This window comes from Grus americana, chromosome 4 (genome assembly GCF_028858705.1).
Source record: "Grus americana isolate bGruAme1 chromosome 4, bGruAme1.mat, whole genome shotgun sequence".
In the NCBI taxonomy this organism is placed as follows: domain Eukaryota; kingdom Metazoa; phylum Chordata; class Aves; order Gruiformes; family Gruidae; genus Grus; species Grus americana.
The window spans coordinates 4,390,123-4,418,101 of NC_072855.1; the positions used below are offsets into that span (position 1 = coordinate 4,390,123).

The 27,979-nt window shown below is 36.6% G+C and overlaps 1 protein-coding gene across 2 annotated transcripts in view; it reads left to right on the forward strand.

The window, feature by feature from the left end:
- The window catches only part of CTNNA2 (catenin alpha 2), a 539,666-nt gene that overhangs the window by 217,516 nt on the left and 294,171 nt on the right, over nucleotides 1–27,979 (forward strand). The window contains exon 1 of one of the 2 annotated variants that reach the window (XM_054824262.1): nucleotides 17,025–17,107. The exons of the other annotated variant lie outside the window; for it this stretch is intronic. The gene's annotated coding sequence lies outside the window, so the exon portion shown is untranslated. Of the gene's footprint in view, nucleotides 1–17,024; nucleotides 17,108–27,979 lie in introns of those variants that run through there. 2 annotated transcript variants of the gene reach the window in all.

Sequence of the window (27,979 nt, forward strand, 5' to 3'; positions counted from 1 at the left end):
ATTGCCCATTTTGCTAGTTATTCACAATTCCTCACTCCTTAATCTTTTTTTTTTTTTTTTTTTTTTTGTCTTCAAAACATTGTATACACGTTTTTTGGGCTATCATCTCCTGAATTTTTTAGATTCTTCGTGTTAGGTTTAACTTGTTAGTAGATTCTGTAGATATGTCTTGGTTAGGAGACAACAACAGGAAGATTCTGAGATTTTTTTTATCATTTACTAGTATCAAAATGATATATTTTATTACCTGCTGCTTTGCACATGTTTTGCAGGGGGAACATTGCAAAAAATACCATAAAAACAAGTAAACATGGAAGCATAGCAAGACATATTTTAGAGGAAACTACTTAGAAGCATTTCCATTAAATATGAAGTACTCTGATTCACTTTTTCAAGACTGCGATAGTGGATGAAATTAGTCATTACAGAGTGTAAGAAAGAACTGAAATTATATTTTATGGTATTTGTATTTCTGACCTGCTGACTTTCTCCAGTGAAAAATCAGTGCATCTCTGCAAAAAAACCCTGATAGCTCTGAGAGTTATTTTTTTAAGTATTGTTATTTAGACAAAATTTCTTTTATCGCAGACATGCAATCAGCTTTTTTTATCTCCACAGCATTAGCTTGCACAATTTACTTATTGAAAATTAACCAAAGCCCAGTATGGGATTACTTTAAATCTCTTGTTATCTGTGTTACCGAGCTTTAGGACCTAATAATTTTGTATAAACAAAGATGCAAACTGTGCTCAGTGAATCCCTAAGTCAAAATTACTTGAAGGATCTGCTAGAGGTAGAGTTGGAATTTTTTTCCTGGATACCATCTGATATTGAGGCTGATATGATGAGAGCATAGTAAACATTCCCTGAATGCCTCACCATGCTTGTTTAATAATAGGCAGTATTTCTTTTCTAGCTGTGGAAAACCAAGCATTTTAGGGACCTGCTTCGTGAGAGATCATAGTGCCTATTTGAAAACAGAGAGAGGTATAACTTCTAATGGATATCCTACATCCATGGTAATCACAGGGATGCTGATCTGTGAAGTTATGGAAAGGATATTCATGAAACGAAGGGAACAAAACCAACAGGATCTGGAATGGTCATTAACTTTTTGCAAAATTAAACAAAAAGTAAAAACCACAAAATTAAAGTATGCTTTTATTTCATTCCGTAGTGTAGTGTACAGAGAAGAAAGGAGTGGTGTCAAGCTATGCATATTGGAATCTAAGTGAAATATTATTCTGAAATGTATGTAGAAATAGAAGACTGAATTAGTAGATGCTAGATGTTATTCTTCAATCACTGAGCTGTTTTAACAGCTGTCTGCAGAGGAAAATGTACAGTTCATCAATAAACACTGGTTACAGATTGAAACTTTTATCCATGCTTCAGTCATCGGAATGTAATTTTATTTATGGTTTTCAGGTATGCTATAATTAATGGGTAGTTATACCTGTTCCATTGTAAATGGATCCTGGATAAAGCCTCCAAGAATTTATTATGGTTTTGTTAATCCTTTCCAATAATATCAAAGAAATAATTTTGTTCGGTGAGGCACATGTAATGAGATACTAATGCACCTAGCAGTTTAAAGAGGCAACAATTAGATCCTAGTTCTTGTTTGTTAATGAGGAGACTGCTTCTCTAAGGTAGACAATATCTTGGGTCTGTAATAGTTAACTAATACCTTCTAACACTAAATTCTTAATTAAATATGATTGTGCCTACAGTGGCAGAAAGAGCTCTTACCATGCTTTTGTCTGATTACATCACTTGCTACATTAAGTTCATTAGAAACATTAAGCAGGGAATAAAGGCCAAGGGAGATGAATCATTTTTAATGAATGATGAATGTTACTGAGACCATTTATTGAGTAACGAGGAATAATAGTTACAAAGCATGTTTTTCTTCTTCTTTTATGGTCTACTAAAATATATACATTCTCGGTGGTTTGTTTTTGTTTTGGGTTTTTTGTGGTTTTTTTTTTTAATTATTGTTAATTGTCGTAGGCAAAAAGATCAGCAGAGCTCAAAATGATCTAATATTTTATTTTCACTTCCTTCAAAATTCTGACAATGCAAGGATAAACACCTGTGTGAGCACTTCTATGACAGAAATGTCATGAGAGAACAAAAGATTGCTTCCAAATATACTTGTATCAGCCTGCTCTGAACAAAGTATCTTTAGAGAAACCTTAGAGAAGAGGGAGAACGCAGGGCTATGCAACAAGGCCAGAGGCCAGCTTTGGAAATCAAGGACTCTTCAGAACATTCAGTGCTAGTAGCTTTCATGTGTAGGGAAGAGTATGAATGCCCAAGTAGATCCCAACAGTGTCATCTCAACAGCATAAAGATGGAGGATATCTACTGTAACCTGGTTTTCAACAATTTTAGACTTTATATGTTATAATCAAGATTCTCAGTTCCAAAGAACTAATTTTGGACCTCAGTGTATCCCACATCAACTCAAAAAAACCCCCAAAACAAACAAAAAAAACCCCAACAAAAAACCAAACAACAAACCATTGAAGTTGGCTCTATAGGCTAAGTTTGATTCATTCTTCCTTTAATATGTACCACTGATATCACAGAATTGTTGAGGTTGGAAGGTGCCTTTGGAGAGCCTCTAGTCCAACCCTTCTGCTCAGAGCATGACCAACTAGTCCAGATTTCCCAAGTCCACGGCTAGTAGAGTTCTGAATATCTCCAATATCTCCCAAACTGTTTCCTTCTACATACGTTGTTGGACGTACAAATGTTATTTCTTTGTGAGAGTAGGTTCACACTGGTGGGTTGTATATACTCTTTTATTCCCATTCTGCTTGACTCTCAGTCTTTCATAGGGTTGTTCTGCCCTTTTTACTTCATCATCATTTCAGTGCCCTACTTTTACAATCATTTGCCTGCGTATTGACAGTAATTTCAGTTGATACTAGAGTTTGTTAATCTCTTCCCTTAGGCAAAATCAGGTAAGAAATGAGAGCATGCTAAGCAGAAGGAGTAAATCATGTTTGCAGAAGCTACTGCTGGCTGTACTTTTATTCTTGAGCTTGATATTTACTATTACTGAAATAGATTTTTAGAAGAGTATTATTTAATAATATTTTATGAAGTAGTTTCCTTGTTATTTCTTGGTAACACATCTATACCTATATCTGAGGGAGGGGATTGCAGGTTTAAAAACTTAAGAGAAAAACCAGGAACTTGATTAATAGTTTCTGGAAATATTTCTTTTGCCTTGGATAATGTTTTGACTCCTGTTTCTAACTAGACTTTTACCCATGTAGGCAGGTTTAAGGAAGCCTGTGACTTTAGCTGGGAAACATTTCAAGACAGGGAATCAGGCATTTTGTACAAACAACTTGCCTCATACTTCTTGGGTACTGTCAAAGGTAAAATCATTGCTACTTATAATTGAAAACCAGTAACATTGTAGTTTTGTATAAATTTAGGTGGTGTGAACATTGAAGCATTTTGTTAATCTTTCAATTGAATTGATAAATAATCATAGCAGCCTTTACTTTTTTTTTTTCTTTTTTCCTTCCCCAGATTACTACCCTTTTTAGCTCTGGTACATGAAGATGCTGCTACTATTCTAGCATTTTTAAAACCATTTACCCTGAATAAATGACACTTCCTTAGACATGCGGTTATAAGCTTTTCCGGTTATGGAAGTCTCACATTGATTTCATAGTCAGGATTTTGTTGTGCACAAAATTCGTGTTTCCTCTAGTAACTCTACTTGGGAATTTCTCCCTAGCATTAACATTTGTCTTCAGCCAAGTTTATATAAAGAATTTTAAGTTCCAATAGGTGAAAATTAAATGAGAAAATTTAGTTGATGTACTTCCGTTTCTGCATTTCATTGAGGAAAAGCTTGACCTTTAACAAGTTTATGGTATTTCAATATTTTAATAATTACGTACAGCTTGCATGACTCAAGACTGGGAAATCCAGGAGACACATCTGCATATTTAAGAAGACAGATTTTCAGTGACTTGGTACTTATATTTTCATTTCAAATTAATGGAGTGGAGAATGCATAAATAAATCCCATGCAGAATTATTCTGATTTTTATAATGATTGCACAGGGCTGTGTTGCTCACTTTTCTTCATATGCTTCATTACATAAATAGTTTTGCCAATTGTTACAGCATTACATGCAGAATAAAATACTTCAGGAACTGAACAAAGGTGTTAGACAATGAGCTCTGTGGACTGCTACAGGGATCTACATTTCTGCGCTATCATCTTCAGTGTTTGCAGAATGAGCCAGGCAGAAATCCTTTCTGAGGGCAAATAGCTGGAAGTATTCAAGATGGTCAAGACAAGAATCTCAAAGGAGCAGTAAAACTCACAATTTAAATTAAGGGAAGAAGAGAAAAAATAAAGTCTTTCAGGTTTTTCTGGTGACCTAGCATTGCCCCATTAGCAGTGAAACAATTTTAGTTCTTTAAGAATTTTATCTGATTTTAAAGTCCAAACACTTCCAACAAGTATATAATATTGATTTGTGCATTCAGATACTCTAATTATCTTCATGTGCGGAACATTTTGACTATTTTATGCTCAAACTATTACAAGTTTTTATCTTGATCACTAGGTATATCTAGCAATCAGATGTTCTTTGTTTTCAGGATGAGAGAAGTTTAAAAAAAAGCTTAATAAATGTATCTCTTCCGACCCCCCCCCATAAAAAACCCAGAGCCTTTTATTTGAGACTGGTTTTAGTCTCTCTCTCTTTGGCTGTCAGCTTTCTGTCCCCTTGAAGGTTGCGATGCCAAAGTTATTACAGGCAAATACATCAAATGGCTTGTCAAATCATGCTGATTCCCTTTCTAATCTCAGTGCAGGCTTTCACCTCATCAGAGGTCCAGGAAGGTTATGAAATGAAATTCAACAGTTAAAGGAAATTTCTTACAAATACAGAAAAGAATCTGTAGGTTCAGAGCCTGTTTTTCTTCCTTGTATATCGAAGGATTTGCCCATTATCCCAAGAGGATGGTGTGGAATCAAAATATTAAGCGGTACCAAATAATAAAACATAATACTTTTCTACTTTCATTTTAATGCAATTGCTTCCTAAGAGTAAAATATAAAAGCTCTATTTAAAAATATAAAAATCACATTCCATTCCTTCTCTAGTCTTTTTGATATTCTGAAGAAAAAAGAATAAAGTCCAGAGGCATTTAATTCTCAGGCGTTTACTAAATAATTTTGTTTTCTGACATAAATTCAGGCTAGGGAAGGTACTGACCTGCTAATTATAAAATCTGAGACTTTCTTCATGTTTCTGATCCTTTACTTTTCTCATTTTTTTGTTAAATGAATACTGACACCTAATTGCAAATAAAAAGATATTACTTTAATTACCTTCTACTACAGGTGTGAAAATAAGCGAGCAGTTATCATAGCCATTACACCAAATGGTGCAACATTAAATTTCTGACCCTACTACTAGCAGACAGAGCTGTTCAATTGCAATAGCATGTTAGCGTAGTTGAGTAGTTCTAATTATTTCCTTCTGCGAATGCTATCTTCTGAACTTTGTGCCCTGGACTGTATTGTTCACAAATAAGAAATAACAAGTGCCTTCATCAAGATGCAATGAATTCTCTGACATTTTGAAATAACTGCTAGAACCAGCTAGGGGATAGAAAATAATTGCCATTCAAATATATCGGGTTTTGGATTTTCCTTCTTGCTTCACCGATCTCCTGTATAGTGAAGTTTAGTGGAGTTCCTAAACCATAAGGAGAACAAACATTTGGGAGAAAAGCAATTCTGTTTAATAGGTCCTTCTCGCAGGTAATGTCTCACTGAAATTTTCTTCACCTGGAACCAGATGGAGAACTTTGCTTTAAAACAGCAACTGTAGTTCTCTTTGTTAGAGAAAAGTCAATTCTCCAAACGTACCAAACTGCATATGTTAATTCCCCCATCTTCCACTGACACTATGGGGAACGGGGACAAATGTGAGGTGGCTTACCCGCGTGGGTAGTGACCACCTAGACCTCTTCTGAGGACAGGTGCCCTGATGGTAAGGAGAAACTTCTGTATAAATTCTGCCTGTGCTTTTCAAAATGAAGAGGTGGGGTTTGTATTGTATTTAAGTCTGTTTGATTTAAATCTGGGGAGGGAAAAGGTTAGAAAGTGTAATATTTCATCACATCCAAACCCAAGCAATTGTTGCCTTCAAAATACATATCTTAGAAGCTAAAATGTAATGTCTGGGAAACGGGGTCTCTGGATTGCAGAAGAAAAAGGGAGATGTTCCTTCAGCTGTTGAGGGTTTGGAAAATGAGGATGCTAGAGAGAAAAAGGACATGGCCATAGCATCAAGGAAGCTGAAAAAAAGTTATGTTTTTCCATCTTCAGCAGGACAGGGTGGGCAGTGTATCTGCTGTGCTTGCCTGCGTGGGAAGTGAGATCCATAGGACCTTAAAGTGTCCAGAAAGTTCAAGGATTGACTAAGGAGAAGGATGTTGAAGGAAAAGGATGAAAGATTGAAGCAGTTGGTTTGTGGCTGACAGTTCTACATAGTAAAGATCCTGTGCATGTTCATCTGTAGCAAACTGCCCAGAAACTGCACTGGATTTAGAGAAAGACCTCCATATTGGTTAATTAGAGTATGTTGAGGCGTTATACATTTCATCAGCCCACACCCTGTGGTCTTGATTCAGAAGATGCACATAAGTAGGTGTCCCATTGCTTTTGGAGAAGCATCTTGCACACACATGAAGGCATCTATCCAAAACTGAACCATAAGTGAACCACCTAATGAACCATCATCCAGGTCTCAGGGAAAATTACGTGACGGCAAACCTGTGTTAGCATTTATGCAGCACAAAAATCTATTGAATTGCTTTATTTAGAGACATTTGTCACTTGTTTCTGAAGTACATTTCACTATCTGAAATAATGTATAAAGTAAACAGAAACAGACAGACATATTTTTATTTCTCCTCATTTCGTCTAGCAGAGATTATAATCTTGTTTCAAAACACTCAGTGGAATTTCTTCCCTATTTTTTTAGCATTGAAGGCCAAAAAATGTGATCAGAATTGCATCTTCTACTGTTAATGTCTTTAAACCTGTGAAGAATTTCTAATATGTGCAAAATCTGTTTTTCACTTCATTCTTCTTAATGAACTGAGAAACTGACTTTTTTTTCCCTGTTGAATGAGAAATGGTAATTTTTTTCTTTGCTTATTGTAAGAATAGTATAGGCGTATTGTCTTTTTGGTCTTCGTTATACCTCCTCTGCATTAATGTAGGCTTCACCTGTATTTTAATACAATCACAGATTTGTTTCGTGCTCCTATAAATAAGTATACTAGCAATCCCTAATGATTCAGAAACTTCTTGCTCAATTGCCCATATATGTTATTTTGACTTAATCTCGCTGATATTTATTAATATGTAAAATATGTACACATTCTCAAAATGGAAACATAGACATTCTAGCAACTTTGTTCTGTCACCTGTCTCTGAAATACTCTTAATAATACTGGGGAGGTTTTATGCATAGCATAAAAATTTGGAAAGGCAGTAAATAATATTATCCTTATTCTGCAAATGTTTTCACCACACTAATTTGCGGGCTTGCCTCCTGTATTAATTTCTTAGTATACATATCCTAACTTCTTATTTAAGGGACAAAGAATGTCTTTGCTCAATGAAATTTTCATCAAAAAGAACATTATTCTAACTTTTAAGCTCAGCACGTACAGAAAGTAAATGATTATGCTTGTGCTGGATACTCAGGAGTACATAGTTAATTGCATTAATTTCTAACATTATTATTCCACTCTTTGTGATTAGACTGTTTCTAATTTTTTGTCTTCTCTGTATAGTCGCTGTGAGACCTTATAGGAATTGAAGTAGGTTTTGTGGTTCAATTTTGGTTAAGTCAAAGGAGGAAATGGCAACTTTTTTTCAAAATGTTTAAGTATTTGCCAGAGATTGCGTTGCATCCTTGTATTAGCGTGCCGCCAAAATGATATATTCCAGAAGGCAATCTGTTCTTCGCTGGTTAATGACATAGACTTTCCCTCTGATCTATATTTTTCTCCACATTAATATTTATGCTACGGTTTGACATAGTGGCGGAGGAGGCAATAAGTAGGGGAAGGAATGAGAGGCCCATCCAGTGGTAGAAACAGTCACTACCAGCAAAGGCAGAAGTAGTGAAGACAAGTGAAGGTCTTCACTACAGACTGTGCCTGCACCGTGGACCGAGAGAGAATGGAACAGAGACAAGATTTTCATTATAGAATCATAGAACAGAATCATAGAATCTTTAAGGTTGGAAAAGACCTCTAAGATCATCAAGTGCAACCGTCAACCCAACACCACCATGTCTACTAAACCATGTCCCGAAGTGCCACGTCTACGTCGTCTGTATGCCAGGGGTAGCCAGGGGTGAAGGATCTGCAGGGGAGGGGAAGGAAGAGCCTGCACAGACTTAGAGCTGAAAAGTAATAAAACTCTTAAAATATAATACTGTGATAAGTGATGCAAGATAGCTAGATATTTGCCCCCTTTTGCAGCTTTTCTAGTATATCAGAAAGAAAAATATACGAGTCTTTAATTGGATCCAATCTTTGTTTCCTTATTCCACATGGGCTCTATAGCTTGTAGAATCTAAAGGAACTTTACCATAAAAACTGCTTTAAATCATCTTTGTTTATGCACTAAGGGCAAGCAAGAGACAGTCTAGGATGTGTATCTAGTGTTTAACTGCCTGTGCACAACCCCAAGGAATATAGTTATGGGTCATTGTTCTGACTTTTCCGCCCCCCCCCCCCCCCATATAAACCTTCTTCCTCTGGAAACGCAGTAGAAAGATGATTATGAAGTTGCTCTGAGGTTTTATGCCCTCCACCAATTCCCCTTGCAAAAGTGAAAACGATCTGTGCTTGTCACTTCTGAGCCTAGCTCACTCCTTTTTTTTTTTTTTTTTTTTTTTTTTTTTTGTTTCTTTGACAAAACCAAAGAGAAGATATGGCACTGTGTGGGGCACTTGCATCTCGTTATGATTGAGTAACAAAATCAGAATCAGATGCTACATTTTATTTTGATGAAAAAGCAAGACAAGTAAACTTCAATGCCATAATATTATACAAACAAATGCTGAGATTAATGTAGAAATGAATCGAGAATATAATTTAAAGAACCTCAGGTAACCTGGTCCATCCATGTTTTCTCCAGGCCCTCAATTATGAGTAGACACTTTCTGACAAAAGCAGCAGTGGATTTTCTAGGACGTAAAGAAGATGCATGAGGAGTTGTGAGTTTAAACTCAGAGGGGGAAAAAGCCAACAGCTTAAATGTAATACATATAAATATATTCTAAAAGTGGTTATTTTCATCTTCTCTTGACCCTGTTAGGTTTCGGGATACTCTTACATAAAAATGGGATTTAACCTCACTGTTCAAGAAAGTACTCTTCTGGAATATCAAAAGCTGATACAGACAATGTAGGTTTATTAATAGAAGGATTTCTTTTATAACCCAATATGGCCTTTCCATTTCTTTTGTCTAAGATTGTTTCCACATTTATGTTTTATCTCTTTGACTTTGAAAGAGAATTAGCAAGGAAATCTATATTTAAGATTTTAGAATCTCTGTACATTTCAGTAAGTCTTAAATATAACATTCTGCTAAACACTGTGGGGAAAAGGCCAACTGAAATCACTAATTGCCAGCCACTTTTTTTAGAATGGCAGAATTATTTTTGCCTGTAATAATCCTCAGCAGTTTGCTTTGCTATTGTTGGAACATGTTTGACTACCAGTTGTTAAATGAGCTTGTACCATTTAAGAGTGGGAGAAGAACATTTGAAAAAGGAATTGGAGTATATTTATTTTAAATAGGCAAATTAAGCTGTCACAAATACCATTAAGAATAATTTCTAATAGACAACCTTCACATGGTTTTTGAAATTAGCAGTTTAAACCTCCCTATATGTAGTTTTCCTTTGTAAATTCCTTTTGGAATGATATGGGCTTCTCTAAATGGTGGTTTTCCCTGCTTTTCTTTGTATTTAGTTTATTGTTATATATTCCTAGCTCTTTTTTTTTTTTTTTTTCTTTTTAACCTCAATTAAATGTAAGAGTATGAGAATGTACAGAGTATTTGCAAGTGCCCTGATATTAAACACTTTTCTTTTTTTTCTTTGCAAGCAGTTATTTCCCTGTTCGAAAAATTCTATGGGAAATCATTCAGACTCTTATAACACCCTGAGAACATGATGGACCAAATTGATAATTTCCACTCTCAGAGAATTTCCTCTTACCAGTTTGTGAGCCTTTCTGGGTTAAAATAATCCTACATGGTTATCTTCCCCAGTTGATACATCCATCCTCATCACTGATCCCACCATGATGGCATTGGAAGGCGTCAGGTAGGAATTATATCACTTAAAGCTGCTTGGACTCAGCTGCTGGACATCTAAGGCTGTTCTTGTTGTTAGTAGGTACTTGGCCTTCTCTCACTCCTAGCTGTTTCCTTCTTTTCTCATAAGAGTATGGGTTTCTTTAGCCTCCAGCTTGTTGGAGAAATGAACCTCACAGCTACATCACGCTCTTGGAGTCTGTATTCCCAGCCCTAAAAGACGCGCATGCTATTTGTCTCTTTAGAAATCAGTACAATGATGTGTTGGCAGGTGAGGAATAGTATTGCATTGTGTTGGAAAATAATGTTTTATAATAAATATTTAAAAAAAAAAACTGAGCAGAGGAGTGATGGACCCGCATAGGCGAACGACTGAATGCCAAGGGAATAGAGAGAAAGGAATATAAAAAACTACTGAGTAACCAGAAGGATGAGGGAAAAGGCTTGAGATTGTTGTGACTCCAGAATAATTATTTGTTCCAGTTATTTACATCTATAAAGGTTCAGGTCTGTCAGTGCAAGAAAACCTATATGCTGTCTCGTCCAGAAAAGAAAGACCAGCCAGCAGAGACCAGCTCCGTGCATGTGTGAACATATTTGTGTCCTTATTTTATTAATATTTTCTCTGTATCCATTCTGGCTGCCTGTTTAAGACGATCTAGCCTGTGTTGTGTCAGATCAAAATGGGTAAAAGTCAAAATAGTGATCTAGACAAGCAACACTTAAACCTTGGTTGGCAGAGTAATTAATTATGAGGAAGATGCTGATTTAGTGCACAGCAGTTTAGGTGACAGCACTGGAAAAGCGGCAAAGGCGGCAATCGAAGCCCGGTGGACAGTTAAGGAATTCATCTTGCAAATAAGGGATGGGATCTGAAGAAAGGACTGTCAACTGCCTGAGCGGAATGACGCACGACTCAATACAAAAATAGGGAGTGGATCTGCATAGTACAGACTCTTGGGTGCAAAAAGGAGATTTTTTGAAACTAAGCTGAATTATACTTAGACAAGTTAAGTTAATAAACAGTGGAGACAATATGTATGCATGTTAGAAAGAAAGAAATTTTAATCTTCTGAAGTTGTGTGCTTACCTTGCAGTTAAATTCTGCTTTATTTTTGGAAAGAACTGCTTCTGGAAGAAAACAGTTTTGTTTAGTGGAAATTTATTCTGTCACAGGTTTCTAAAGGAAAAGAGTTTACAGGCTTCAATCCAAACTCCTTAATGTGACTTCTAACTGTGAAGATTCCCAAGTAAGAGGGACAGAACTGTAGTCCCATCTACAGAAAACTTGCATCAGAGGGCAAGGAGGCCTGAAAGGTTTCAAAATTAAGGCTGCTCTGTAAATTGCATTACCCTTTGCAAACAGTCACAGTGAATAAAAAACCAAGCAAACCCCAAAAGAAACACAGATATGTTTCTCCCCCTCTACTCTGCCCTGGTGAGACCCCCCTGCAGTACTGCGTCCAGCTCTGGGGTCCCCAGCACAAGAAGGACATGGAGCTGTTGGAGCAAGTCCAGAGGAGGCCACGGAGATGATCCCAGGGCTGGAGCACCTCTGCTATGGAGACAGGCTGAGAGAGTTGGGGTGGTTCAGCCTGGAGAAGAGAAGGCTCCGGGGAGACCTTAGAGCCCCTTCCAGTCCCTACAGGGGCTCCAGGAAAGCTGGAGAGGGACTGGTGACAAGGGCAGGGAGTGACAGGCCAAGGGGAATGGCCTGAAGCTGCAGGAGGGCAGATGGAGATGAGATGTGAGGCAGAAATCCTTCCCTGTGAGGGTGCTGAGGCCCTGGCCCAGGTTGCCCAGAGAAGCTGTGGCTGCCCCTGGCTCCCTGGCAGTGTTCAAGGCCAGGTTGGATGGGGCTTTGGGCAACCTGGGCTAGTGGAGGGTGTCCCTGCCCATGGCAGGGGGTGGGACTAGATGATCTTGAAGGTCCCTTCCAACCCAAACCATTCTATGATTCTATGTACTTTAATATGGATTCTGCTTTAGAAAAATATATGATGTAATATATTACGTTCTGCAATTTAATTTAGTATATCCTCATATCATCATTTTTCTTGTTATAAAAGCACCTATTGTCACTTGGCTGAGTATTTACTGGGGGGAAACAATGAAATTAGTCACAAAAAAGTCGATAAAGATGAATTGCTCAAATTATAAGAACTCTATTATGAACATTATATAGATGGTTACGTATGCAATGACAAGCCAGTATGGTTATTTTTCTGCAGACAAATCAAGTAATATATCATATTAGCATTTAAACGTCTTGGCACACAGATTCCAGAATTCTTATTAATAAGAAATCTTCATGTCAATAGGTTAATTGTGTATTCAGTTGTAGACATGGGATGGAAATCAGTCACTAGTAATGTCTACTTTTCTAACATTTATTGTTTTCTTATAAAGGGTAGCTTTAAACATATCATCAGAATTTTAATATTGGAAAACTTGGTTTTCTGTGGTTATTTGTATAAACCCTCTGTGGATCAAAATATGTTTTAAGGGTTAATCAGTGGTCTCCATTATATTTGAAGACATATATATATATATATACAGGAATGATGTTAATTTTGTGGGAATCTTGAAAACTTAAAAAACTCACACTCAAACCGTTTGATCAATATAATTTACAAGAGCAAAACACTGGGGCATTGCACATTGATTAAGGTGGTGGTGGATCTTTTACAGCCTAGAGGTAGACAGGAAAAAAAAGCTTAAAAGATATTTGAACCTTTCAAGTTAAGACATATTCTGCATAGGCAGGAAATAACCAATTTTCTTTATAATTTCAAACACATTTTAATTTTTGAAAGATGGTATATAGTATATTATAGATATCATAACAATGTGATTAAATTAACAATGCTTGAGAGAAATATTTGTTCTAAATCATGGAAGTGGAATTTCTAGGGTTTACAGCCTTGTATGTGGGTACATATATTTGGTACTTGAACTCACTGAGAAATATTAATATTTTTTTCCTCTGTAAATAGACGAGTTCTCTAAATATCAGTGCACCAGCATTTACTAGAGTTTGAATACTGAAGCAAGAAATGAAAAGAGAAGACTTGCATCATATTCCTCTGTCTCAAAAGGGACCAAAGTACTCTAAAGTGGATATCTAGGAGAAAAGCTTGAGGGAGACTTGAATTAGCTTTGGTCTGAACCATTTTTAAATAAAATAAAAAAGAGAGCCATGTTGTGATTTGGATGTAACACCAAAAGCTGGATTATGTTTAGAGGTTAAGTAAATTTGTACAAATTCTTAAAAAAAAATTGGAAAAATCCAGTTACCACTCTGAAATCTTTTCAAGTGAAACAAAATGTTGCAACCATTTTACAGTCAGTGTCTTAATTTGGGAATTTTTTGTCTCACCGTTCACACAAGAAAGAAAAGTGAGCAAAAAACCCCCTATTGATTGACTTTTACCTAATTTGACAAATAGTTTGGATGTCTCCCAGCTTACATTTTCGGAGGAAATATATTCACCAAAAGGAGGAGCTGTGGGGCAGGAGGGAAAGAAAGCTCAGATTTACTGAGGTCCCATAGTTGCAAATGAAAAAGTATCATAGTTTGAGTTCCCCAAATGGTACGTTCTCTTCTTAAATTGCATTGACGTACGCATCTGTATGTATTTGTAGGAGTTGTATTGAAGACATATAGCGTCTTTGTTAACATGACCGAGTTGGGAATGTCTGCTGTTGATCCATGGGTGCTTCAGGAGAAGGTTTTTAAAAAAATAGAATTAATTTATTCTTGTTAAATTCTGAATTACTTGTAACATAAACAGTCTCAGCTACCTCTTTAATGCATCTGCCAGGTTCTTGAGCTGTAGTGATTGCAGCCTGATCGCAGAATTCCTTTTCAAACTAATGAGCTATTAAAGGATGACTCTGTGCTTTGAGAAGGGTTAAAAAAAATGCAGATGTTGGATAGGCTCCTGCAAGTGAATTTCTTGATTTTTAACTTAGGATTCAAAACTCTATTTATTCTTAACTGCAGATCTGCAAATTTTTGCCATAATATAAAGACTTCGATGAAACGAAATGCAGAAGGCACTTCGGAGGTTACCCTAAAGGTATACAATAGGCGCTAACACTTAAGAGCTCAAGTTAAATAGTTGAACTTTTGCTCTCCATTGGATTATACTTTCTTACTTTCTCTCCCTCTATTTTTTTAACATGATATTTTTACAATTGTTATTCTCATTTAAAATGTTTATGAAGATGAGCTTACAAATAGCTGTTAGCTATTAAATCTTTGTGATTGCATAATGAGTTATTGTCCTAACTCTTGTATTATTCTCTGAGGGATGTGTGGTTTTTTTTTTTCTTCATCATCTTTCAAAATTTTATGTAAAAAAGAAAGAAATGCACAAAGGATATTTAATCTTTTCTTTTGCTGTCATTGCCATGGAAACATTAAAAGTAAGAGGAACTGTAGGAAGAAGATGAAAAGGTAGAGACAAAGAAGGAGATATGGAACAGTAAAGAAAAAAGGAAGACATGCGGCAGTGCATTAAGTTGTAAGACAATCAGTATTTAGATATCTTTTTGGTTCAGAAATTCTGTCACATTTGGAAAAGCTGTACTTTTTAGACCCGAAATGCCGGATAGTTTGATCAATTTGTGTAAAAATAAGAATATTTTTTCCATTCAGTGGAAATACTAAAAAAACCCCCACTTTAATTCATGTCTTTTCTGATGTTTTCATACTATTATAACTCTGCTAATGGTAGAGGTTTACAGCTGAGTTGCATTATGGTAGGAGGAATGCTCCTGGGCTAGGATGTGCTTTCTGCTTGCTCTTCCGTCTTTTTTACATGTCTTGGACCATTGCCCAAGCCCTTTGGAAAAAAGACCTTCCTGATAAGCGCAGAGAAGTCGCTTAAGTCTGGATCCCGAAATGTAATTTTGTCTGAAGGACTTCGAGAGTGTATCATTGTTCTTTTCTCAGATGTGGGAGTCTAATCCAATTTTATCTGGATGCACTTACTATAAATATCACAATTTGCCTTGTAACCAGCCACTCCTTCTTCTTTTTCTCCATCCAGCCGGCACTGATTTATCAATCCCGGCTGTAGCCGTATATTATCCAGTTCCAGCAGGTGGCAGCCCTGCAGCATTGTTGGTGGATTTTGCAGGCTGAAGAAAACTTCCTGCGCGTTGCAAAAGGCTTCTTTTGCAAAACTCTTTGCGATCATACTGAATTTCTCATCCTTTTCATGCCTATGATTTACCACTTGGAGAGAATAATGTCCCCAAATCTCCATTCTATGTGTATATTGTCCTGTGATGATGTCTGCTATTATATTCCATAGTCAAATGTATATCAGTTCTTTTTTTTCCTTTTTTTCTTTTTTTTTTTTTTTTTTTGTTATTGTTGTCACTGGGATCTGTTCTTCAATCCCATATTGTGGGTTAACTCTAAAACACATGCAGCAATTACATTGCATTAAACTGATAAAGCCATATTGCGTACAAACCCCCATTCTCTGCTTTATTTTTAATAACTGGATGTTATGTGACTTGCTGCCTCCGTTTTGGTTTTGACAATTGCTGTCTTGTTCGCATCGTCCAGTTCCGTGCGGGAATGAAGTAGGCTGTTGTGAAAAGTTAGGCTGGCATGACCATCCCTGTATCACCTCTCCAGTCCCCTCTTCACAACCTGATGTAGTAACAGGACTTGCACTGCATCTGTTTTTCCTATTTATCTCTATCTATTAAACAAATCCTCACTTTATCATTTTTTAAAGATGTTCTAGGGTTTCATAATCACAGGACAGAACTTGTAATGTGGTCATTTCTCCTACCAAAAGAGAAACAATAAGTTCGGTGATAACCTATTTATAAGAACTGTGTTCTTCAGCATTTTAAAGCCAGAAGTGCATGGCCCGTGCGATGTCATTTCACTCTGCTACATACAGATCCCGTAAATCTTACTTGGGTTTTGGGATGAGAACTTGCTCCTTCGAGAGAGGAAGGACACAAGACAGAACCCTGCTTTCTGGATAAAGCACTGCTATGAATGCCATGAAGCTGTTATGTTCTGGACCTACTCATACGTATGTTATTGTCACAGCCCTTTAAATAGTGTTGGTGTTGCTAAGCAATATTCAAATCATTTAAAGATATTTTGAAAGCAATGAATACCTTTTAACAGTCCTTTGGGCTATACTAGTTGATTTACTACTGAACTGTATTCATGCATTTTTCTCTGTTTTCCCCTTTCCTGTTGTGTTTTTGGCGATTTTTTTGTGGTGGTGGGGTTGTTTTTTTTTTTTGAGTCCAAGAATTTAACCTTTAAAAGTACAAAATCTGCAAGCAAGAATTGAAACGAGTGAGTTAGAGGAGAGGACCAGTGGGTGGAATTGGGGAGGAAGGTACACAAATGGGAACGCTCGGCTCATTAATGCACGTTTTGTACTGTTCTGCTCCTCGAATTTGAGAAATTTAGGAAGTGGAGATGAGAATTGCCAGACAGCATGTTGTTGCCTGGCAGCCTGTAGAAATCATACGATGCTACATGAGGCTGCCTGACCTAAGTGAAATAGATATTTTTGCCCCTTTCTGCTTCCTGTTGATTCGTGAAAGAGCTGTTGGGATACTGCCTGGTTATATCGCTAAAAATGTCTTCAGGGAAGGAGCACATATAGATACCAATATATTTTTGGAGGTGATGCAGTTCATATTTTAGTTAAGGTAGTATATTTTTTACATTCTTAGTTGGAAATGAAAGAAGGTGTTCTCATAAAGAAAGGCTTTATTGCAATTTGTAATGGTAGCATAGGCTGCTACTAATTGTGAATAAGTAACCTAAGGATATTTTAGCTGTCTGTGTTGCATAGATGGTATTTCTTTTTAGAACTAAGATTTGGTATTAGTATTTTTGCTCTTATTTCAAAGGCATTTTAGTCTTTTCCTTTAAATGAATTAAATCTTTTCAGTAAATCATCCTCTTTAATTCTTCAGGGGTTTTTTCTTAATTTTTAAATCAAACTCACACTAATAGCAAAACAGAGAAATTCTCACTTTGATATGCTGCATATAAATCTCCTGCATGTCAATTCAGCTTGTTAAGGCAAGATTTAAAGAGATATGTTGTTGGCTATGTACGAGTTCCTCTTTATATTAGCTAGTTCTATTAAGAAGAGAAAAACAGCACTGAGTTTCAAATTTGTGGAACTCTTTTATTAACTTAGTGAACCTGTATCTTTTTTTTTTTTCTTTTCTTCTAATTGGATCTTGAAGAACTCATTTCCTAAAGAGATGACAGTTTTAAAACGTGGTGTTTTACCAGCATGTTGTAAAATGTCTACACTGGGTCACCGTTACAAGTCATGATGATGACAGCAGAGTTTATTACAGAAGGAAGTAGGTAACAACGCCGTAGTTCAGAGCTCCGCTCGGGAAGGTGCCATACATACTAATTGGCGTAGTGTTTTTAGGAGGTGATTAATGAGTTTTCTGAGACAGTCTGCAAATAGCGAAGCTCTTTAACGAATAGCAAGTTAGTGAACATTAGGGGAAATAACTTGTGAGGAAAATATTTGAAAGTCGAAAATATATGTTAAATATACATCTTCTCAACCAAAATATATTTGGATTGTTCCTTCCTACATTTCAATGCAGTTTGCCTCAAAGAGCCGTTACTTTATGCTTTCTCCTGCAAAAGAGGAATAATATGTTGAATGGTAAGCTGTTCTGTTCTTCATGAGTTCTCAGATATTATCTGACTTGTTCTTCTGTGGTTTCAAGTCAAATGCGGTTTATAGTCAAAGCTGCTTGAGATAACAAATCTGGATGGTGCTCGTTTCCTTCCACTGCTGATCTCTGGTTCACTCTCTCTTCTCGGGTTGATTTTTTCATGAGTTGGAAGCCTGTACTGCGCCTGCTCGATTGCAGATAGTCTTGTGGTTGCAGAGGCTTTAATTTATGTATTCCTTTATTAAACTGCATTTCCTCTTTCATTTTTCTCATGGTATTTATAAAAAAAAAAGTGACACTTCTGCTTTTAACTTTGCAGAGTACATGGTCAGGTAATCTGGTCCTAAGCTTTTCATTAAGCCCATTTCAGCAGACAACATTTTGAGATCCAGAGTCTCACCTGGGAATTAAGTAATGCCGAGTGATAAACTTAGAAATGCCAAACAGCTGAATTGAAATAGTTGACCTTTTGGCACAAAGTGATGATAATCCTGCCTTGAGGTAGTGTGTTTAAATGCACATTTTTTCATAAGCAGTTGAGCTCATTAAATTATATATTTGGCTATTATCTTTCATCATTGCTTTTGTAATTTTCTAACAAGCACACATCAGATAGCATCTTCAGCAGCAGCGGTAGCAATGCTCCTTCTTGGAAGTAAGAATAAAAGTCCAGAATCAATATCTAATTTTTCCCAGCATACAAATCCAAATCTAACTTTGGAGCGTGGATCTATAATGGGATTTTGTGTGAGTTTTTAGGGCTTTGAGGGGTGAATTTGTCTTCTTAAAGATGTTTACATGCACGGTTCTAACCTCTGATCTATCTTCCAGTAAAGTTTGCCAGTGTTCAACTTGTACGTAGTAAGGAGGCATGTTTCTTCTGACAGTAACGTAACCCAAAAACCTTAAATATCAGCAGGCTTTGATCTTACTAACTCGTCTACTGTAGCATTCTTTTTCCTCTCCAAAACTTGCTGTTATATTTACTTTTGTTTGGAGAAATTTTAATTGTTTAAAAAAAAAAAAAAGAAATTAGGATTTCAAATATCCTGGTTTAAAATTCTTATTACTCTGATTTTGACAGTTCTTCTCTACTTAATTCAGGATTTCATGAGCCTTATAAACTCTTGCATTTGTCTCAATTTCTCCTGTTCCTTTTACGCTACTCTAGTTACTAATGCAGACACAGCCAGCAATGGACAAAAATCACAAGAAAACCATCTCCCTCAACAAAACGTGAATCTAATGTCTTATGGAGAAACTGGTTCTGGATCTGCAAGAGGTACTGTATGTTCAGTAGCCACATTCGCATACCCATTCCCACACTTAAAAAAAAAAAGTAATTAAAAAAAATCATTTGTGGATTGAGGTTAGGTCATGAATCAGGTCCATTATGGAGAAACAGAGCTGTCTTCGTAATTAGGTAACTACTTTAATAAAAAACCAAGATAATTTCTTAAAGACAAGAGTTTTGCTGTGCTAAGAAGAGAAATAAATGCTGCTCCTGCCACCAGTAACCATGCTATTTCTATATCCAGGTGCTGGTATCCCAGCATTTGTCCCAATCTGTTTAAACTCAATTCTCTTTTTGACCTATATTTTTCCAACCTGCAACTTCAGAGCATAATGCAGTTGGGAAAAGTATTTTAAAATCTTTGTCAATGAGTGAGTCCCTGTCAATGACTCAGTCTTTCATGTCAGCGTTGTCAATGAATCCCATTCCTGTCTTTGAAATGCTAAAATTACCCTGCGCTAGGTCCTCAGAAGGGCTTGCTGATCTTCTCCTATTGTGAATATTCCAGTGCTTATGTCACCTATACATTTTGAGTTGTCTTGGCAGACGTGGCTATTATTTCATGCTGGCTGAGGGGGCAGTTACCTTCACAGTGCTGCCAGATATTCTGAGTGTATCGCAGGTGGTGAGGTTTTTCCTTTTATAGCCTTGCAACAGTGCAAGAATCCTGACTCCTGACACTATTTTGGGATGAAAGGAGGATGTTTTGTTCTTCTGCAGAACTGCTATCTGTTTCAGACAAGCGAAACCATATTGCGGTACTCGTAACTATCGGTGACAAAGAAACTTTCTGTTTTGTCTGTCTGCATCATGGATACTAATGAGCCATATTACATTGCACATTTGTTACTAACTTTGAGGTGATTGATATTTTCATCGTGTGTGGATAATTATTTCCCTAAATAGAATTCCTAATGTCTTGACAACTCGCACGGCCCCCTCAAACTGATTCACTCGTGTAACTATGGCAGCTTCTTGTTGTATTTTGCTGCAAAGATTGTCTGATTAGTAAGAAATTACGATTTATTTAAAAAATCAAACTCAATGTACTTAACAAGGAAACTTATTGCTCTCTCAGAAGTTCTCACTGTGAATTATCTTCTCAACAGCATAATGTCATTAGAGGTTTTTTCCTTTCAACATTAGCGCATAGATTTGAGGTTTATGAACAATGATTACTGCACTAATACAGAATCAGAGAATAATTTTGGATGGAGTGAATGAGTGGATGTCATCTGGTTGAAATCTGCTGAAAGCAAAGCTACCTTCAGTGCTGCATTAGGTTGTTCAGGGCCTTGTCCTCTCACGCTGTCTCCAAGGGTAGACACTCCACAGTTTGTTTGGGCAACTTCATTTTTGCGGTATCTTAGGCTTTACCTGGACATCAGTCAAATTTGGTTTGAGTTGACAGGGTGGATTTGGGTACTGGAGTCTTGCCCAGAGTGTGAGGAGGTGTCTGGTTCTGCACGTGTTTCAAACGTTTTGGCACGGTCCTCTCCAGGGGTGCTTTCCCCCTGCCTGCAATGGGAATCTGTGATAAATAACTTTTGTTTTGTGAATTTGCCATGCAATGATCTGTCCTTTTTTTTTTTTCTTTTTTATGAAAATTATATAAAGTATGCTTTTCCATTAAAGTATTTTTTTTCTAACGTAATCAGTGAAGAGAGACTAAAATATTTGCACCTAAACTGAAAGAGGCATTTTACCATAAGCTCGAACTAAGTCATGTATAAATAGCAGACCCTGTTATTCCATGCTGTAGTTCAGGCTGGGTTTTGTGTACTGACTATGGGTTAGCAATAGTAAACTGATAATACATTTGATTGCCATAATTAAAAGCATTTGATTACATCAGCTTGGAACATTTTCTATAATATGATTAAGATCGCATTGGAACACATTCAGCAGTTTTACACTCCAATAATATACAATGTGGAATGAAAACCTGGCAGCAGGCTGATGAATTCAATGTTGCATGCAGGAATTCAGAGTAAGCACAATTACAGTGTTTCAGAAGTACTGGACAAGTAATGCATTTCAACAAAATTTTGCTTTTGTCTTTGCTTAGTCTTCAAAATGAGGCTTCAGATTTTACAAGTGCAACTTGTAGCTCGTTCAAGGTTGTTTGAATAGTTATTTTTGAAACTGGTCAAAGATCGGGATACGTGCTTTATTATTTCGTACGTACTTCACAGTTTAAATGAAATGCTTAGCTGAGTTCTTTTCTTCACTGAAACATCATGTTTTGTTTGCTTCCTGCTTCTTTTCTTTCCTCTCTTGCTTTCAAAACCTGATGTATATTACTTTTTTTTGCTTTTACTTTTTGTTTTTCTTTTTTTTCTGTCAAATCTTCCATTCTTCATCTCTTCCACCGGGACTCTCATTCTTTGGTTTCCCTCAATTTACTTCTCCTCAGTTCGGAAAGCATCCATACTGCTATCACTAAAGGGACATTCTTTGAAAGTGCCTTTCTTCTAAGTTAAAGGTCTAAGGGAGACTTTCATCCCTTTCGTCAGTTTGATTCCTCTGCTCCTCCAGTGCTGTCAGGTTTTCCTTTATTATGTCTAAATTCCCCAAAAGTTGGAGAAAGAATGGAAAGAAAAGGACATGTGGAATTGAACCTTAAGGGTAGCCAAATATTGAGACAGCATGGACTGGGAGTGGTGGCATAGAAGATAAACTGAGCTGTCAGCAAGCAAACAGTAGAATGGTGCAGAACTTCCATACCGGTAAATTAATATAATTTTTGTCTGTACTATTGCCTTATTTGTTTGTCTCCATTTTCTAATACTGTAAAATTTTTGAAGCAGTGTGACTGTTTCGTTGGCACTAAGCAGCATGCAATTATCTGTTGAGCATTGGGGTAATAATTTAACAAATTTCAGGAAATCTGTTACTCGTGTTTTTGAATTTTCATAAGCTAAATTCTTATATATTGAGTGAGAGTTAACTTCTCTGCGTAGTTTTACTAGTATAAATCAACTTCAACCTTACTGAAAGTGTAAGGTTTGCCAATCTCAAGATTTAGTCTGAACAAATCACTGATTAAGATTGTATCGAACCCAAAGAATTTCCTTGTGCCTTTGAAGTGACAAAGTCCCAGCACCAAAAAAGTGATAGAACAGGCTTCCCTTGGCAACAGTTTTACCTTACCAAACTGATTGTAAAATAAAATTCATGTTACTCCAGGGTAAAGCAAGACTCTAGTGTCAGAGCTGAGAAAAACTTGGTGGAAAGTTGTGTGAGAGAGGCAGACCTGTAGAAAAACGAATGCATCTGTAGGACAACGGAGTTGGTGCTGAGGACCTGGTGTCCGCATCACACCCGTTTCAGAAGGGTTTGTGATGACCTAGGTCTAGTCTGTACTCATGGCGTGAACACCTGGCAGTGGCTGGAGCTCCTGAATCACACCACCTCGTTTATTTTTATTTGGAATGAGTCCAGTCCATATATCTGAAGACCACGCCATGGTATGAACCCAAGCGCAGTAAACGGGAACCAAGAGAGGCGCAATCCTAAAATGCAGATGTAGAGTCACTCGTGGTTGCCAAAATGTTTCTCTATGGAGTTTTATCTATACAGCGACATCTGGGCAGATGATTCTCCACCCCAGCTTTGGTATCACGTATCATAACTGTTGCTCTGGTTAAACATTTTTCTCTTCTCTGTCATATTATGACTAGTAGTTTCCACTTGATGCCCATGAATCAAATCATTGTTATTTTCAAAAGAATTCGCAAATAATATGGAATTCTAAGTGCCAGGTGTTGTTTCTTATATGTTCAAATAACACAATTACATTTTAAAAAGCTGTCACTACAAAACTAAAATAAAAAATGAAAATACTGGAAAAAAAAAAAAAGAAAATCAGTGTTATTGCTCATAATTTGATTTACTGCATTTTATATCCGTTTTCTGGTAGGAGGTAATCTTCTCCAAAATTAAATGAAATACTCTACTTTGTCCTGGGAGTATGCATGCAGAAAAAAATCACTTTCCTGGGATTGATGGATAATTATTTTTCCATCTTAAACAGCGAATTTAATCACACTGATAAAGTACTGAAATTTTATGATATTAAAAGTTTACTTGTAGTGCTTTGCATTTTGATCGTTACATTCTCTTGAAAAAAAGTGTTTAGGTCGTAAAGTAGTTTAAATCATTAAATGAATGTGATATTGTGAGAACTATTACCAGCACCACCAGCACATATTGTCTGTATCCATTCAAACATTCAAAGATAAATTGCCATCTCACATGTTATAATCAAGACCTTATTCTTGTTCACTGCAAAGTTTAATTAAACTGGAGTGACTTTAGGGTTCACTTATGACTAGAGGCTGCCCAGCATTCAGTGTGTAAGATGAAAATGAGTTGGGATATAATTGTAGGGTAATAGAATTCTCTCTCGCAGACTGAAAAGGCATTATTACCACTTATCTTTGATACGTTAACATTTATTTATAGGATGAAATGGTGGTGGCGATTGAATTTTTTTAAACAAATTTTTATAATTTGGTCAGCATTGTCCTACTGCGCAATGGATTTAAAAGTGAAATTGTCAGAATCATTGTGAACTTAATGTCAAAGCAAGTAAAATAACAGGTACAAGATAGCTTTGGGAAGGAGAGAGTTGAAAATGCCAGTGGAATTTTTGGGTTTAGATTAAATTTTCACTGCTGTTCATGGGAGGAATATGCAAAAAGCCCACCTCACCTCCAAGAAAAGACTTTCTTGTTGGTAACTTTGTATTGCGTGTCTGTGACGTTTTCCGTTGAAACCTTGGTTCCTACTTAGGAAGATCATGAGGGTTATATTTGGAAAATGATAAAATCTGTCTACTTACATACACCACCACATGAGCTAGGAGCATCTCACAGAAGTAAGCAAGCTTGTGCTTGAAATTCGAGAACCACGTCTGGGAAATATTTAAGAGTGTATCCACATGTCAAATTAAGCAGAAAATATTTGCTCATCAGGTAGATCCAAAGGTTAAAACAAAACCCAAACAAGCAGATTTTTTTTTTTAAGAGAGATAATAATACAAACTATTGTTTTCATTTCTTGCCAGCTATTAGAAGTCGAAGGGCTCAATATTTTTCTTTTATTTTTAAGAGGAAAAAAAATACACAATAAAAAAATGCAAAGAGAGAAATGAGATTATGGAAAAAAAAAAGAAAAAAAAAAGAAAAAAAAAAGAAAAAAGAAGTCCAGGACACAACTGTCACAGCGGGTCAGACCAGTAGAACTTGAGCTCACTGTCCTGCCGTTGCTATTTGCCAGTAGCACATGCTCTAGCAAAGGAGCAAGGAAAGCGTGGGGTGAGCTTTTCCTTGCTATATCCTCCAAGCTTCCAAGCAGCTGTGATTTAGAAACTTCCTGAGCTGAAATTAGCATCTGAATCACTGTTTTAATAGCCATCAATGGACCTATAATCCACTCATTTTTCTAAAGACTTATTGAACCCACTCATATGTTTGAGCTTCCCTGCAACAATGAGTTCCTGAAATTAATTAGGTATTGTATGAAATAGTAATTATTGTTGTTCATTTTAAATGTCCTACCTGATTATCCTATTTTAGGTCTCCTAATTTATTGATTAGCAGCCAAGTTACAAAATAATGATCTCTCTCTTTTCGCTCTTTTGCGGACTTAATGACCGTTTTCTTTCTTTAGAACCTGAACTGCTGCATCTACTACTCTCTCAAGAGATGCTAAGCCCTCAAATGTATATTTTACTTTGTCATTTTTATTCTTCAAGAAAGAATACCCTGGTCCTCCAATGTGTACATGATTATCTTTTTAACCTATCCTTTTTCATATAATGTTTAGTAACTTGGTGCTATTTAATAAGTTGATTTAAAAAATGTGGAGGCAGTGCTCATATTCAACTGAATAATACCTTCGAAAAAAGATGTTGTGATAAGTCAAGCAGTACAACTTATTAACCTTAGGTGGACAGTTAGAGAATTGCTTTTGCATCTTCACAGAATTGAAAAGAACAAGGTCAAATCCAAACCTAGATAGAGCACAATTTCAGCCAAGCATTTCGGTATTTTTTTTTTTTTCCTTAGAATTGGCTGTGCTGTTAGTAAGAAAATGGTACTAGACGGGAATGGTGAGTATCCAGAGAAGGTATCTGCTTCGGTATTCACAACCGCCGATGGCAGCACTGAAATATAACGCCACAAGTTTATGCTGATGTTACACAGTTTATTATCTTTGAGTGACCTTTGTCTGACAGTTAGCTACAGCTGAATACTATTGACAACTCAGGGTGGATCAGTTCAATTTGTTTTTAATACAATTTGCTAATTACTCTTGAAATTAGATTTTCGGGAGGTTTCATTGTAATGTTGGAAAAAGATATCGAGGAAGGAATTGAAAACTTGCAGCAATAAGCACAATGCCTTAATTTTAGGCTATTTCTGTAAAACATTACCACCATTTTAACAACAAACAAGGGATCAAAATAAGAAGTGGGTGCTTGGGAAAAAAATGAGAAAGAGCAATAAAGTTACAGCTAGCTGTTTAATGGGATGTGATGATGGGGAAAATAAGTTTGCAGATTTGACATGCGTTCTCTCCATTTTGCCTAGATCCATTTGCAGTGTTAGGCACATTCCTTAGATTTCCTTAATCCATGTGTACTTTTTTAGAGGAAAAAACTTTAATGTGGGCCATCATGTGTTAATTTGTAATGTATTAAGGTAATTTGCTTTTGCTAGCATTATAGAAATAATTACAGCAGTGTAAAATGAGTTGCTGGTCTTCCCAAATTAATTGAAGAGTAATGAGATTAATCACGAGTAGGAGGGAGTCCAACAGAATTTTAATATGGAAGAGCAAAATGAGATTATTTGGAACATACCATCTTTTATTCCCTTTCTGTTAAAAATGAAATTTTCCATCATGTGAATGGATTTTCCCAGGGCGTTATGTGGTCACTAAGTAGATGAGGTCAAGGGATGAAACCTCCCTGTGAGTGACTACATGGTGCAGCGCCTTAAGTTCCAAGCATCACGAAGATACGAAATCAGTGAAGAGAGATCGAAGGCAACACACACGCAATAGTGTGCTGCACACACGGTGCTTTCTGAACACGGTAAAGAGGCTGTGCTTTAAAAGAAATTACAAATTAAAGCCGTAACAAGATGATGGTATTTCTGTTGGAGAAAGACTGTCATGAGAAGAGCAGGCAGGAGTGAGTGGTAAAGAGGAAAGGTTGCAGATACTTCTGGAGGCTTTCCATGTGCGAGATGCTTTCACTGTCCCTCTCTGCGAGGTGGAAGACTAAAGAGCTGAGAATAGAGGTGTCCAAGGCTTCAATCTGTCCCTGTTTCTCATCTAACAGGAATCTCCTTTCACCTGTTGCTTTAAATACGGTACGGACTGCTCATCGCAAGTCGTCACTGATGTTTTAGCTTGGGCACACGGGTGTAGATCCATAGATTTGTCATTCTTTTTGCATGCTGAGAACTACTGAGGTTTTCTCTACTTCCAGCAAATTAATGTGATGGAAAAGTACATGGTGATTTAATAATTTTGGAGACTTGATTTTATTTCAGATAATCAAACAGGCTAATTAGATCGCTGAATTTCACAGAAACATTTTGCCTAATCAAGGTCTTGGACAACACGGGATTTGCAGAAATGAGCAGATCTTTTCTTGTTAAATATTGTCAAACTAGGAGATATCACGTCATATGGTATATTAAGAAAGACACTTGTCCAATCACTGACATCATTTTGCCATTTTAAGCAATGAAAATAGAAATGTGAAAATCTAGAAATTAATTAGAAAAGCAATAGGTAAAGCAAAGTAAGTGGGAAGTTTGACTTTCCAATTAGTCAAACTTTTCTCATTAATGAGGTAAGTTAAAACCTGAAGAAAAAAAAAAAGCTATCATGGGCTGTTTGTTCTGGAACAGGATCTGCATAGAACAGACAGAATCGTAGGCTTTTCCTTAAGCTATTTTTTTTAAGCATTACCATTTTCTTCCGCTACAGTTTATTGATAGTCCGACAGCAGCATGCAGCACGGTACGAAAGCCAGAAGTGACCCAATGCTGGTTTGTACTTTGAGGCTGTGCTTTGGAAAAAAAAAAAAAAAAATCCCAAACAAAACAGCTTTGGAGAAACAAATCTGCTTTTGTTATTATAGTAGATATGACACAACATTCTTGGACATTTAATTTTAAATCAGAGTTACTTATGTAGTTGTGGCTTTGCATGGTTTATCAGCTTGTGTGGTGAGATGTTAAGTAGCACAAGAAATATTGGAATAATTCTGAAGTTCTCAGTTAAGGATCTGTTTTAAAATGAACTTTTGAAGCCATGAGAGCTCATGCAAGAGACATGAATGTTACCAGAAGCAGCAAACTCTGAAGCTTTCTTTTGGAGCATTTCTTAGTGCTCGTCAAGAGAAACACCTAGTTCAGGTTGTGTTATATATCAAGTGGTCGCTGACGGCAATTTGCAGAGGTGTGATGCGGGCTGTTATGTTTCCTTTAATAAGTAAGTTCTAGAGTGCTTTAAGGCAGCCTCAGAAGTTAAATTGGATAGTTGCTAAC